Source organism: Eschrichtius robustus, chromosome 5 (assembly GCF_028021215.1).
Source record: "Eschrichtius robustus isolate mEscRob2 chromosome 5, mEscRob2.pri, whole genome shotgun sequence".
Taxonomy (NCBI): domain Eukaryota; kingdom Metazoa; phylum Chordata; class Mammalia; order Artiodactyla; family Eschrichtiidae; genus Eschrichtius; species Eschrichtius robustus.
In genome coordinates this window covers 66,857,297-66,870,846 of record NC_090828.1, presented here as the reverse complement: position 1 = coordinate 66,870,846, position 13,550 = coordinate 66,857,297, and the positions used below count along the sequence as shown (strand labels likewise).

The following is a 13,550-nucleotide window of genomic DNA, read 5'->3' as shown; positions in this document are numbered from 1 at the left end:
TTTAAATAAACTTAAAGCATCGTGATCAGACTGTTTATCTATATCATTAAAATTTTAAAATATATCAATTCAGCAGTTACAATGCTGATGGGAAAAAATGTTATTTTAATTTGCATCTAGTGTGCATCTGTCTACATTATAGGTTGTACGTGTATGAAAATAAATTGGAAAGATGAAGAGGCAAAATAATGTTTAGTCATGAAATAACTGATTTATGCTTTCATATTTGCATAAGATATTTTTGAGTGAATTTTATGAAGCTTACGTACAAAGAGCTAGTACATGTTTAGATAAACTTTCTTTTGCATTGAAAAGGGGGCGTTTATTTTATTATAATGATTAAGACTTGGCAGTTTGGCAACAATATCTTTTATTTTTAAATGGGGGGTAGGGGGGAGCATGGAAGGCAGACCAAAACAGGAGGATGGCCATTTAAAACAGTGATTTAAAACAGTGAAAGACAATTACTTGAAATATTTATGAAATCACTTCATAGTAGTCATCCAGGGCCAGATTCTCACCCTTTATCACTCTGTGGGGACACTGTGACATTTATCCAGGATCCCGAGATTAATTTAGGAAAAGAAATTCGTATTTTGGTATGAGTTTTTAGAAAACAAACTGTCATTTTCTTCTAAATTCTCTTTTGAAACTTTCAGTAATGACTGAAGCTTAAGGGGGTATATTTAAAATCAATTATTTCCTTTTTATGTTGAATGGAAAATGCTGTCCTCTGTCCTCTGGTCCAAACAACGTATTTGTTTACTTTTGTTTTATACATATGTATATAATTTGTTATGAAATACCTATGTTTACATATATTTATATATGCATATATTGTTATGCATACTATAAATCATATATATTTTGTATGTATACATACATACATATATTTCAAACAGCCAAATAAAATCTTTCTTGCGGTCAACCATATTTAATCCAACAATTTTGAAAAGCAAAAACTCTTTATTTCATTTTTAACTCAGATAGTGCCCATAGTTTATACCTCCCAACCTCTGCGTGTGTTCTAGGCAGGGCACAGGGAGGAGGAGAGAACTGGGCTTAAAATTCATTTAGCTTGTCCAATACTATTAACTTTGTAAATGCAACCGCCACCCGTTAGCACATTCTGAATATAGAAATAAAAACAGTGCGGGCAAAGAAGGAGAGCCTGTGAAGATTCTTGGAGAAAACGTGGTAATAGACAAATGTGAAATAAAGAGAATTGTTGTGCTTCCGTGAGCCACGAGAGAGCTATATATGTCCTGCAGCAAATTTATGGCTTTGAATATCTTGGAGAATTTATGTCTCTATGCAAATTCACTCAGAACTTTGAAGTCTTTTTTGCATTCGCTCGAGCCATACTGCTTCCATTCAAATCTCAGCAGCGTGTACCTAGTAAGTTCATGGTCTGGATAGTTGGGTGTATATAGAAAAATGCATTTGTGTAAATGCAGTTCAAATTAAATTTAGAAAGTTAAAGAGTAAATAGAATAATGTAAAAACAAATCATTGAAGGAAGTGCAGTTAGTGTACTTGAAGAGATGATGTTACATCAGACTTCAAAGGAATCTTTAAGGATTTTTCAAAAATTAATTTCCTGCTTTCTGATTACCAGTCTGTCTTTGTCATCACTTGAAACTAGCGACCATATTGTAAGCTTGGAAAAGATGTTAGGGCAAACATGTTGTACTCAGTCAAGCAGTATGGAACATAGTCTAAAATCTACAAATAACTGTTGTCATCTCCAAATCGCATGTGTAGGTTTTAGGTTGTATTATCACTATATGTGTCCTCCTGAACTTCTGGTGCCTATGAAATAGAAAAAAGAAGAAAATAACTTATAACATATAGCAGGAAAATGTTCAGAATAATTGAGTATTCAAAACAATCACATCTCTTCATTTTAACCTGGCATTTCTTAGGAAACAAAACATATGATTGCATTTTTATCGCCTATTCTAAAATTTAAATAGAATTGTATCAGTTTTATTGAAGAGTATAAGGACGATAAAACTGCACAATGATTTTAAATGTCTTATTTTTATTCCATATTATTAGACACATGGAAACATTATAGTAATACTTTGTCTAGGACAGTTAGAAAATAATCTGTACTAAATTAACCAATTTTCCAAATAGGTAAAGTTTATGACTTAAATGGCCAGTTTTTTAAAATGTGTTAATTGCTTTCATGGAAGCAAAATATAGTACATGCCATTCTGCCTTATTGAGCAAAGTGGAAATCCATTTAGGCTTTTCTTCATGGCATAAGAATCGTTATTTCCATCATTACATTGACTTATTGCAAATGATAACACTGTTCCCCAACTGTACACCAACACTAAATGGTGTTGCTATTATATGCTTTTTGCATATAGTTTTATGTGCTTTTTATATACTTTATATGCTTTTTATAAATTTACTCTTTCTTTTCTCATGTTAATATCTATTTTAATAGTTAACAATTACTCCTTATCTGAGAGTAATTCGAAAATCAAGTTTATGCACTTTATTTATTTATTTATTTTTTTTATGCACTTTATTTTACATTAACCTCTAAATCATTTAGACTTCAGTGTGCAAAGAGAGAGAGATAACACCCCTCTATACTTCTCCTATGTACTGAACTTCTGACACATACATATATGTAGTATACTGAGCATAGAAACATAGAAAATAGAATTTGTTTTCGTTTTCTTATGTTCAGGATATTGAAAATCATGTTTGAGCTCTAGATAAATGAGAAATTGGTCCTTGTTGCTACAATGAGAATCTGTCATAGTAAACCACCAACAGAAATTTGAAATTACTTTGTCTAATAAGGAAATGAGGAATCTCTAACAGGTATACCAAAGAAAACACACAGGCCAATTGTTTTGGTGGTGTTTGACTAAACATTGGTGTCATATACCTATTCTTGCCAATTTCAGGAGTTGTGTCTATTTCATTCTTAAATCCTGGGGCTTTGTGATACACCATCACCATGCTAGTTAGAAAGAGTTGTTACTCAGGCAATCTCTTATCTCTGTGCAAGCTTATGAATCCACATATTCATTTAGAAATGCATTTAGTCGTGTGTGTATGTGTGTGTGCATGCACGTACACATGTGCACACCTAACATTCTCCCCAATCACATACAAGAAAAGTAAGACAACAGAGCCATCAATCCCCATTTCTTTTAAAATTCACTAGTATAATGCATGTGTAAAGATACACAAGGTGGCTAATACCATACCAGCTAATAGGTGGTCTCTTACACTTTGAAGATCTTTGAAAAGCTGAAGGAATATTGCTTCTCATTCTGTAAGAATTAGAATAGTCCAAAATATTGGGGAAAAGCTCCATATTCTGGTCTTTTTTTGCCCATTAATATTTAAAAAGGCCTGAGAACTCCTTTAACAAACCTGGGTAACTTTGTTTAATACAATAAAACATTGTAAACTTAGGGCAATTCATGAACAATTGAAAAACCAGGAAAATACTGTATATTGTTTTCTTGATAAGTAAGTGCTTTTATTATGTAGTTTATTGAGTGTGTGCGTTCAAGCTATATCATGGGGTGTGAAAAGACTGAATAGGACAGTGGTTTGGAGCTTACCTTCATGTTCCAACCCTGGTGTCACTTCTAAGACATGGTCTGCAACTTACAATCCATGTGGCCTTGGACAGGGTACTTGAAAACTCTAAGCCTCATCTTCATCTGCAAAGTGGGGCTAATTGTCTCTATATCAAAGGATTTTTGTGGAAATGAAATGGCATGATGCATGCCTGGCACAAAATAAGATCATTTTAAGTGATAACTAGTATTACTATTTTTCAGCCTACAGGAGTTGGTTCCCTGGTGCTGATAAGACAAGTTCAGCTTAAGCCTATAGTTACAGATAATCTTGATAAAACATCTTAGATTTCAATGGATGAGGAAAAGATGTGTTTTCCCAAAATAGAAACCCACTAAGAGTTTATTGGAGGTCATACCTAGGAAGTACTAAGCAGCTGATATCTTATATTCAGATGGGACAAGTAGAGAAGGCAGTCTCCAAATTCAAACTATATGTGGCTTCATAGATAGCTTAAATCTCACCAACCAGAAGCATAATAACCACAAAATCCTCACATAGGATGTAGTAATATGCACTTTTCTGAGCTTTCTTGTTTTATATCATTTGTTGCTTTAAAATGTTTCATCTTTGGGCCTTTGCCTACTATTTTTTCTTTTCCATGTTGAGTTTGTACAATTAAGGCATTAGTTGTTCATTCTGCTCACTGCAGTTCCTGTCTCATCCATAGACTATGGACCTTTCAATTACAGAGGGAGCCTGGCTCATGTTAGGCACCCAAGAAACGTTTGCTGAGCCCATGCTGTGTGGAGCATGAGTCCAGTTCTACCTCATGACTTAAAAGTGCTAATTTGTTTGAATCATGTAACGATCTCTATTCATGGACTTACTGCTATTTTAAACTTCCTGTGTATCAGAATGATGTCTAGAAATATTGCATCAATTGATTTAGTCACAAGGTTTTTCAGAAGAAATTTAGAAAATATATCTACATTTTTTTACTTAAAAATTATTTTAATTTATTTAAATTTAGAAAATATATCTCCATTTTTTTACTTAAAAATTATTTTAATTATTTTTTACTTAAAAATTATTTTAATAGCATACCTAGAAGTGCTCTGTGATAACTGTACATTGGTAGCAAGTGTGGGATAAATTGGTTGGGGGGGTATATCATGACTCTGCTTTTGTGAAACTTGTTTGAATGATGAAACTTTTCTAAATAGTGGGTTTCCAAGTTTTAAAAGATTGTATGAGCTTGGTGTGATTTATTTCTATTGTGAACCAGTTTTAATTTATGCCAGTAGAACCTTCACTGAGACTTGAAAATCCAAGTATTTAATCTTACTCTCTAAATTATTTTTACTAATTGCTGCTTAATGTGATGTCAGCTGCAGGTTGAATAACTATTGTTCGCTGCCTTAGATAGTAGAAATCTATATCTTGCCTAAGGTAGTAATCATTTTAAAGAACATCCAAAGTACTTTCTTCTACTTACTCTAATTTTTTAAATCTTCTTTATTTTTTTGCACAGTATCTTTGGCAGGATCCCAGTGCTTGGATGGGTATAGTCCTAAAGCTTGACCATATTTTATTCTGATGTCCACTTTAGAGTACTTTATGAGGGAAGTGTTTTTAAAGATCCTTTCACTTCAGACTATTCTAATGATTCTTCTGAAGGAAAAGGATGTCATATTTCTTACATACCTTTTGAGCTACACTGACTACTTTATTATTTAGTCAGAAACTTTCTAAAAGACTGAAGAGAAACTTCTTAAGTGCTAAGGAGAAAAAAATACGTTATCTTCCAGTGCTGCAGTAATAATTCTAAATTCTTCCATGTCTGTGTGGTCTTTCTTTTTCCCTTAGTGTGGTAAGTCTTGCCAATCTTCCAAGAAACTAGGCTAAGTACTCCTCTTTAGTCTTAATAGCAAGCACATCAAATAAATTTTTCGTTGGTACTTTTGTCGCTGGGGTAGGAAAAATAGGCTGACAACAGACACTTGATCAATTTTCAACAGTTTTAAAAGCCTTATCCTGTTCTTGGTTGGGTCTCTGTGCTCTTGCTAACTGAAAACACGTCCTGAAAGTTAACGTTGGGGAAGAACTTTTGGCTTTCAGTTCACATGTATTCTGCTATATCATGTTGACAAAAAACAAGTAATGAACAACGTTTAGGGTTAAGAGGCATTAAAAACCAAGTTCTGGGTATCTTATATGGCTACTAATCCCAATGACAGGTAATATGGAAAGCTTCTTGGGGTCTCCCCAGCCAGACATTCATAAAGAACCCCTTTATCATTAGTAAGTGGAGTAGCCTTCCATCCCTTTGTCAGCAGGGCATAAATCAATTTAGCCATTGCAGTTTGCACACAGTGAGGGAAGAGGTATGGACAGTTAGAGGCACCTACCTCTGATGGAGAATCCATGGGTAAATGACATGCATTTGTGCACTTTTTTCAGGGGTAAGCACTCATTTCTTTAATCAAATTCTCAAACTGCAAATCATCAAGCTGCAAAATTGTCGAAATCCAAAGCACATAAAGTAACTCAGACCTCTAACTCAAGGTCATGGGCAACTCTGGCACAAGGAATTCATACATAATTGGGGAACCCTACAATCATTTCTCCAACAAAAATATTCATTAGACAAGAGTGCTCCCAGCATTTTTGGCTTAAGCAGACACCTAGACAAGAGAAGTGTATTTGGCTAACTTGTACTTCTTGAATTGGCAAGCCACCAGTAGCATTTTTCACATTGGTGGTGCCCCATGGAAACACCTTGCAGGATTTTATGTTGTGAATTAATTGCCAAATCCCTATCTTCTTGGCGGCAGATAGGTTAATTCCTTGCCAAATGGGTTAAGGCAGAAATAGCCCTAGTATTGTGAAAGAAGTTATCCCTTTTTTTTTTTTTTTTAAGAGAAATGCATAAGCATTCTGAGACCTGTGGCGTGGTAAGTGTTCAAGGCGTTGAAATCTGATGCCAACTTCTTAAGATAATGATTATCTTATTTAGCAGAACTTTAGCCAATAGTCAGTGTTTGATTAACATAACAGTGTAAGGGTAGTAGCATTGTGAGTGTTAGGGCAGAACAAAGATTACTCAAATTCATGGTGTAAAAAATTTGAGGAGTAAAAGGATTGAATATAAATTAACTCGTTTAAAATTGTATCCTGATAGTTAGGAACACATCTGGATAACTAATGATATCCCACCAGAAAATAAAAATAACACAGTATGATATTTTTTAGCTAAGCTCTCTTTTGTTGAGTATTGGAATAAAACCTACACACCATCAATTGAGCAACTGTCCTCTTCATCCTCTCTCTGGCCCTGTAGACAATCTGGTTGATGAAGTGTGACACTGTGAATAATCTTGCTTTTGCCAACTCAACTTCTCCCACCTGCTATCACAGATGAGCCACACACCAGTATTTTCATCGACTTGTTTGCAGTACTTCTCATCTCATCATTTGAATTTGGTGAAGCAACCAGAAGAAACATCAAAATTGTTTTCCATTCTGCATGAAAGTAAAGAAGAATAAGCTTCTTTTTCTATGCAACTTAATCCTGGCACTGGTGTTTCCTGTTCAAAGCAAACAGCCTGAGCTTATCAAAGTCGTTGGGAGAGAACAGTCATGGTTTCTTAGCTTTTTGTGCTTGCTGGAAGAATTTAATGAAGATGTAAAATAGATGATTTTGTTCTTTGACAAATCATGAAGAAACGTCCTTCATGTCAGGTTATAATGCAGTTAACATGCTGCTTTGATGTATGCCATATCACCAAGGCAGAAGGGTGTTTGTTAATGACCTTTGCAGTTAAAGGTTACTCTCATTTTGATCAGCTACAAAACTAGCAAGCAAGCAATGCAAAGGATATACGCAGACTCCCAGGTAAAAGTGAACAGAGGGGCTCTAGACACCCCCTTTGTTCCTGAGAGAGGACCATGTAAAGCGCCCGGTTTAAGCAGCCTCCATGGAGTTAAGGACCTGCCAGGTCAAATGAACCAGGAACTCACAGCTCACCACCCTTTCTTTTATCAGGCCAGGGAAGAAACAGCATCTCACCAAAAAGACCTCCTCATTACCATATAAGGAAATTCTTGCCATGCCAGAATTACTTCCTTTTAAATTCATTTTTTTCCCGTGTCAGTGATAGGCCATGCCTGCCCTAAGCCTATTAACCGTCTCCCACCCCCTCACCTTTTTTTCAATTGTTTGATAAACTCTTGATTCACCCTAATAACCTTACATATTTTATTTACTGGGTTTTGTCTGATTGGTAAAGGACAGGAATATTCATGTATGGTATTTCCAGTTGGTAGGTGGCATTTTTTTATGTAGATGTTTTGTTGATTTTATAGTCATTCTACTTTCTCACCAAGAGCCAAGAGCACCAGTTAGGGTTGTTAGAAGAGATGCAGGCTGCCCAGTTAAATTTAAATTTCAGATAAGCAACAAATAATAAGTACAATTATATCTCAAATGCTATTTATTTTTTATCTAAAATTCAAATTTAACTGGGTGTCCTGTTTTAATTTGCTGAATATTTTACTTTGCTAAATCGGGCAACCCTAAAATGATTCTTCTCCAAATCAGACAACTTGCTCTTCAGAACTAGGAGATTGATGATCCTCTTAAGGCATTTTTCCTGTGGTCATTTCCCTATAATACAGAGCAAAACATTGGGAAATAGGGACAGAATGTAAGAAGAAAAAAGGATTAAACGTTAGATGAATATAAATGGGACAGTAAGAACTCAATGAGTTACCTGGGAAAGCTATGAAATTTTTAGGCAGTCAAAAGAGAGGGATATGAACCAGATTCTAACAAATACCCAAAGTTTAGCTTCAGTAGTTCTTCCCGAGGCATTAAAATGTACATTTTTATCCAGTGTCTTACTTATCTTCACCCTGCAGCCTTCTGGTTTCCCACATTTTTTCCAGAAATATATTAAATAAAATAATTGTATTTACTTATAACCATAGAAAATCTAGTGTAGTTTATCAGTATCTTTTTGAGGAGAAATGGAAACATTTATACTTTTCTACTACTCTTTCTTTAAATGTGTCTAGAGACTTCTTACATCTAACACAAATATGAAGTAAATAGTATATGATAATTAAGAATAACAGATACCCAAGATTACAAGATGTTTATTAGAGTTTTAAAATAAAGTAGTTCTTAATTGAATTTGGCAATAGAAAGGGCACTTAGGTGTAGGGAAAGAGGAATCCCAAACTGAGAAGCTGGCCAAGTGGTGAATTCATGGATGTTTTGCCGAAAACCTTACTTTTGGTTTTAAGGTTCGTAGGATTCGCTCACAAAATAACCACTCTACACTCAGTTAAACAAGAATTTAGAGAGAGTTTATTGAATTAACAATTCACAGTATACTAATTAAGAAAAGAATTGTATAACTAACTAAGAAAGAATAGTAAAGGCAGAGGTTTATACATCACCGAGTTGGGGAAGCACCTACATCCAGGTCCAAGCAGCGCTGGGAAGTCCCTTGAACAGCAATCTGGAGTCCCAGTTGGGAAGGTCCCGGGCGGTGGGTCCACCCCTCGGGTGAGACTTCAGTTTGCCACTCGAAGGAGCCCAGCTTTTAGCACCAGGCCGCAGGCTGATAACAATCAGCCTCCTTGCAAGTTTGCAGCTCTGGTTGTTGTCATAAATGCCTCGGCCTTAACTCATAAGTTTTGGAATGTTCTTGATCCCCAGGGGCTGGCCAGACCCTCAAGCTGAAAGAAGTCCCATGACTCACTCCCTATCTTATCTAGGGGTTTATTATGGATTCTGGCCTGGGTGTAACTCAGCAGTTTGGCATGCAGTCGGCTTTAGCACCATTGTCCAGTCAGAGAGAGGCCTGGTGCCACCTCTGAAGCCTGAACAAGACTACTTTACTAGCTTCCCCAACAATGGGCTGTATTAATAAGTGAAAAAATTAGATAAATCAGCGTTAGACAAGGAAAGAATATTGGCTTTGCAATGCAATTGAACTTATTGAAGCCTCTGAGTGAGGTTCTCTGAGGTGATAGCAAATTGGCTGGCTCCTTGCCCACTGGCCACGTAGTCGAATGGTCGCAGGGCGGACACCTGACCCAAAATGGGCTGAAAGGTTGCTCATGCTTTGGAACATTAAACTCGAACTGTGAGACATAGAAGTTGCTGGGCTTAAACCTGGTAACTGTGGCGCTCTAAAAAACAAGATCATGGAATTTCTACAACCATAATCCCAGAAGCTGTCCTTATTCCTGCAGTTCCTCAATTTTTCATTTCAGCTCTATCTTAGATTGCATGAACTAGTTCAGTATTTTTCCAACAGATGTCTTTGTGCTTAAGTTAGCTAGAATTGGCTTTTGGGTTGCTTGCAAGCAAAAAAAAAAAACAAAAAATTGTATGACGTTTTGAGGTCAATTTCATCTCATTTTAATTCTCATCTAATCAAATATGCCAGATATTTTGTTAGGAGAGATAGAGTGGTGAATGAGATGTACATGATTCTGCTTATGGAGCTTTTAGTCTATCAGAGAAAATAGACACTGACAAAATAATTAAAGTATGGAAATAGAAGGGTTTCATGCATTCATCAAACAAATATTTATTGAGCCTCTATTAGATATAAAGCATTGTTCTAGACCATTGGAACATCAGTACAGAGATCCCTGCCTTGGTATCTTCCAGCAGGGGACAAAAAAGAATTAGTAAACCTAAAAATACATAAATAAATAATATGGATTTAGGAGGTGGTAAGTGCTGTGGGAAAAGAAATCAAAAAGTAGATCGGAAAGAATCATGCATACATCAAAAGGCTTAGAGTCCAGAGAGCAAAAGCAGGTTGGAGAAACTGAATTATTATTAGCGCTGAAATATTGGCAAAAAGGCCAATGGCTCAAAAAGAAGATGAAGTTAGCCAGAGTTAGCCAGAGTATATTGTTAAGGACTTTGTAAGCCATTTTGAGGATTTTGAACTTTATCCTAAGGTAATCCAAAGCCACTTAAGAGTTTTAAGCTGCTGAACATGATCACATTTGCAATTTAAATTTATCATTGTGCCTCCAACCTGGAAAGCCCATTGAAAGCAAACAGTAGTGGATGGGAGATAATAATTAGGATGTGGCTGTGCTAGTCCAAATGAGAAATGGTGATACCCTTGATTAACATGTGTTTCTTGAATTGGAAAATGGTAGCTGTGTTTAAATGGCTGATAACGGGACTTAGATTCTCAGCTTATCATATTTAGGGTAAATTAATGCCTGTTCAGGTTTATCTTCTGTTCTTTGAGCTTTGATGCTGTTTGCCAATTTGAAATGTTGACCACTTTTTCACTGGCTTCATACCTACCAAGTTTAATTAGGCCTCGTCTTTGGGAACAAAAATATATTATTAAATGACTATTTAAGGAGCTATGGCAGCCACAGGACAAGCATTGATTCTGCTCACTTGCCTCTCTACCTGGCTAGCCACCTATTGTCGTCCTCAAATTCTGAGAGAACCAATACAGGGTACAAGCAAACGAAGCATATACAACTCCTTTATTAACAGGGTCTTTTCCCTAAATTCTTGTATTCTTTTCTTTCCTAGTGAGCTAGCATAGATGCTGTAGGAGAAAGCCACATGCTCCCTTTACCATTCCACTATTAGGTCTTGATCAAGGTTTATATACTTGTAAGCAATAGGTCATTTGGCCCTCATAATTCGTTATGACATCTTGTTACGCTCACATAATATTTTTTAAAGGCCGTGAAACTAGACAGGTGTTATGCTTGGTTGCTGCACAAGCAATTTAGCACTTAACCAGTTTCATGGGTATAAGTTAAAGTTATGCCCACCTGTAATTATTTGAATGTTTAATTTCCAGCATAGATGCTAATCCCACCTTAAACAGTCAGTTCCTTTGTCCCTTTGACCTGGGAATAGCTCAGGCTCTTTCAGTCTCAAAGAGGTAGACAGAAATTACAGCCAACCTTCAACTCCATTGCTTCAAGTCTTGCCAGTACAAATGTAATAACAAAGGGAAAAGAGACTTTTGAATTCCCTTATCATCCCTCCAAAAATTTCCCCTCTCATGCTTGAGGAAGCGAGAAAGGAAGAGAAGAGTACCACATACCACATTTTGCCATGTTTGAATATAGTTCCCTTTGGTCCAGTTGGGTATCCTTGAGAAATCTGCCTTTCTTAAGGAAGCTGGGGGAGGTCAGTTGGGAAAGTGGAGCTTAAGGACATGGTTTTTAACTGTTCCCATTGCAATATCTTATTATAAAAATGTACTTTTTAGACATGGGTTTCCATTTTGTATTATTTTGTGTCTTGGTGTCTCTCCCTCATGAATTACTTTGCATCTTGTTTGAAGTGAACAATTTTAAAATTTATATCCTGTCCTACTTTTATTTCAGGAACTTTACTTAAAATATCTGTTTTTCTCTCCACCCTCTCAGATATGCATGAACATCTTATGCATTTCACACTCTTTAAGATGGAGAAAATAATAAGCTAATCTGAATAGTGGTAAAATCAGTCAGAGTAGAGATTTTATTCTCAAAAGAATAGACAGTGTAGTATCTTCTTATTGCTATCAGTTATCTCTATTGTTAATATAAGTCATGAAAAAGACATAAATTAGTAAAACAAGGCAGTAGAACATGAATTTGGAGGTTATTCTCAATTCCATGCAGCCCAGCAAAGTGGATGCTTGCTCCTTGGGAGCAGGTAACACATTCTACTCCTTTCTGTATCCCCTACTCCATCCCAGGAGGCAAGCATATGCATACCAGTTGCTAAACACGTGACTAGATGAGTAGAGTAAGTTGAAATTAATGATACTTAAGAGACATCTAATACTGTACTTATAGAATTCACACCAGTGATGGACGAAGAAGATTTTGACTAGGAATTGAGTGCTGGGTTATTTAACTCTCTAGGGCTGGTGTGTGGACACACCCAAGGAAGGAAAAGTCCAAGGAAGGAAAAGTCCAAGGAAGGAGCTACTGGAGAACAGACTAGAAATTAGACAACTGGCCCTCCAATTTGAGGATGTATCAGAATCACCTGGAGGGCTTCATAAAGCAGAGTCCTAGGCCCTACCCTCTGGGAGTTTCTGCTTCAGGAGATCTGGAATGAGGCTTGAGAATTTGCATTTCCCTCCCAGGTGATGCTTATGCTGCTAATCCTAGTAGCCGACTTTGAAAACTACTGAATTAAAATTTGGAAATCTGGCCCAGCTAAGGGGATCTGGTCAGGCTGCCTGCTCTGTGATCTGTGTAGAGAAGGGGTTATTACAGAGATTTCTGAGGGCAGTTGCCTAGATAATATAACTAAGAACTCAAAAGAGAGTTAAAATCAGCTGACATAATGAGATGGAAGATAGAATGCATGGCATCAATTTACCAATACTTTCAGCTAAGTTAAATTAATTTAACAATGTAAGACCATCACATATATCTAAGCTAATTTATATATGTTATTCCTGAAAATATTCTTACACTGCAAGGAAAGTTTATGCCCTTCAGCTGACTATGTATGTCAAGGTAAATGGGGAAGGTGGAGAAAGGGCAGCTCAAGGAGAGGGGAAAACCCATTCATCCTAGAGAAAGGATTTAGGAGAAACCATACCCACTCCCCACACCTCACTCTTCCCACCCAGCTAGTGCTATGTCCCAACTCACGAGCCTTAGGAGGTTTCCGAAACAGTGGCAACAGCTTCAGCAACCAGGCGTCATAGGGACATACTTCACCCTATTGTAATATTTCAATGGAAACTACCTAAAATTTAGACCTGATTTCATATAGTGCTCAGCTAATTAGGTTTCTTACGTTTTAAAACTTGAGAATGAAGCCTTTGCGTATTTACATGTGTTCCTTCCAGTAATCATTTAGGACTTTGGGGAACATTGACATTTATGTTCGATACAGAATTTTATGGACTTAGGTGGATTTTCTCAATTTGCCAACAAAAAGGAATAAAGGTATTGCATTAAAATGA

The 13,550-nt window shown here is 36.3% G+C and overlaps 1 long non-coding RNA gene across 2 annotated transcripts; it reads right to left on the bottom strand.

The window, feature by feature from the left end:
- Positions 1–906: 906 nt before the first annotated feature.
- Positions 907–9,160, bottom strand: LOC137764897 (uncharacterized). Of its 2 annotated transcripts, none has more exons than XR_011074080.1 (3): positions 9,028–9,160; positions 6,859–7,086; positions 907–1,812 (listed from the first exon to the last, which is right to left on the bottom strand). It is a non-coding gene; the product is annotated as an uncharacterized lncRNA (long non-coding RNA). The 2 variants fall into 2 exon arrangements; XR_011074079.1 differs by having other exon boundaries at positions 9,048–9,160.
- Positions 9,161–13,550: the final 4,390 nt, after the last annotated feature.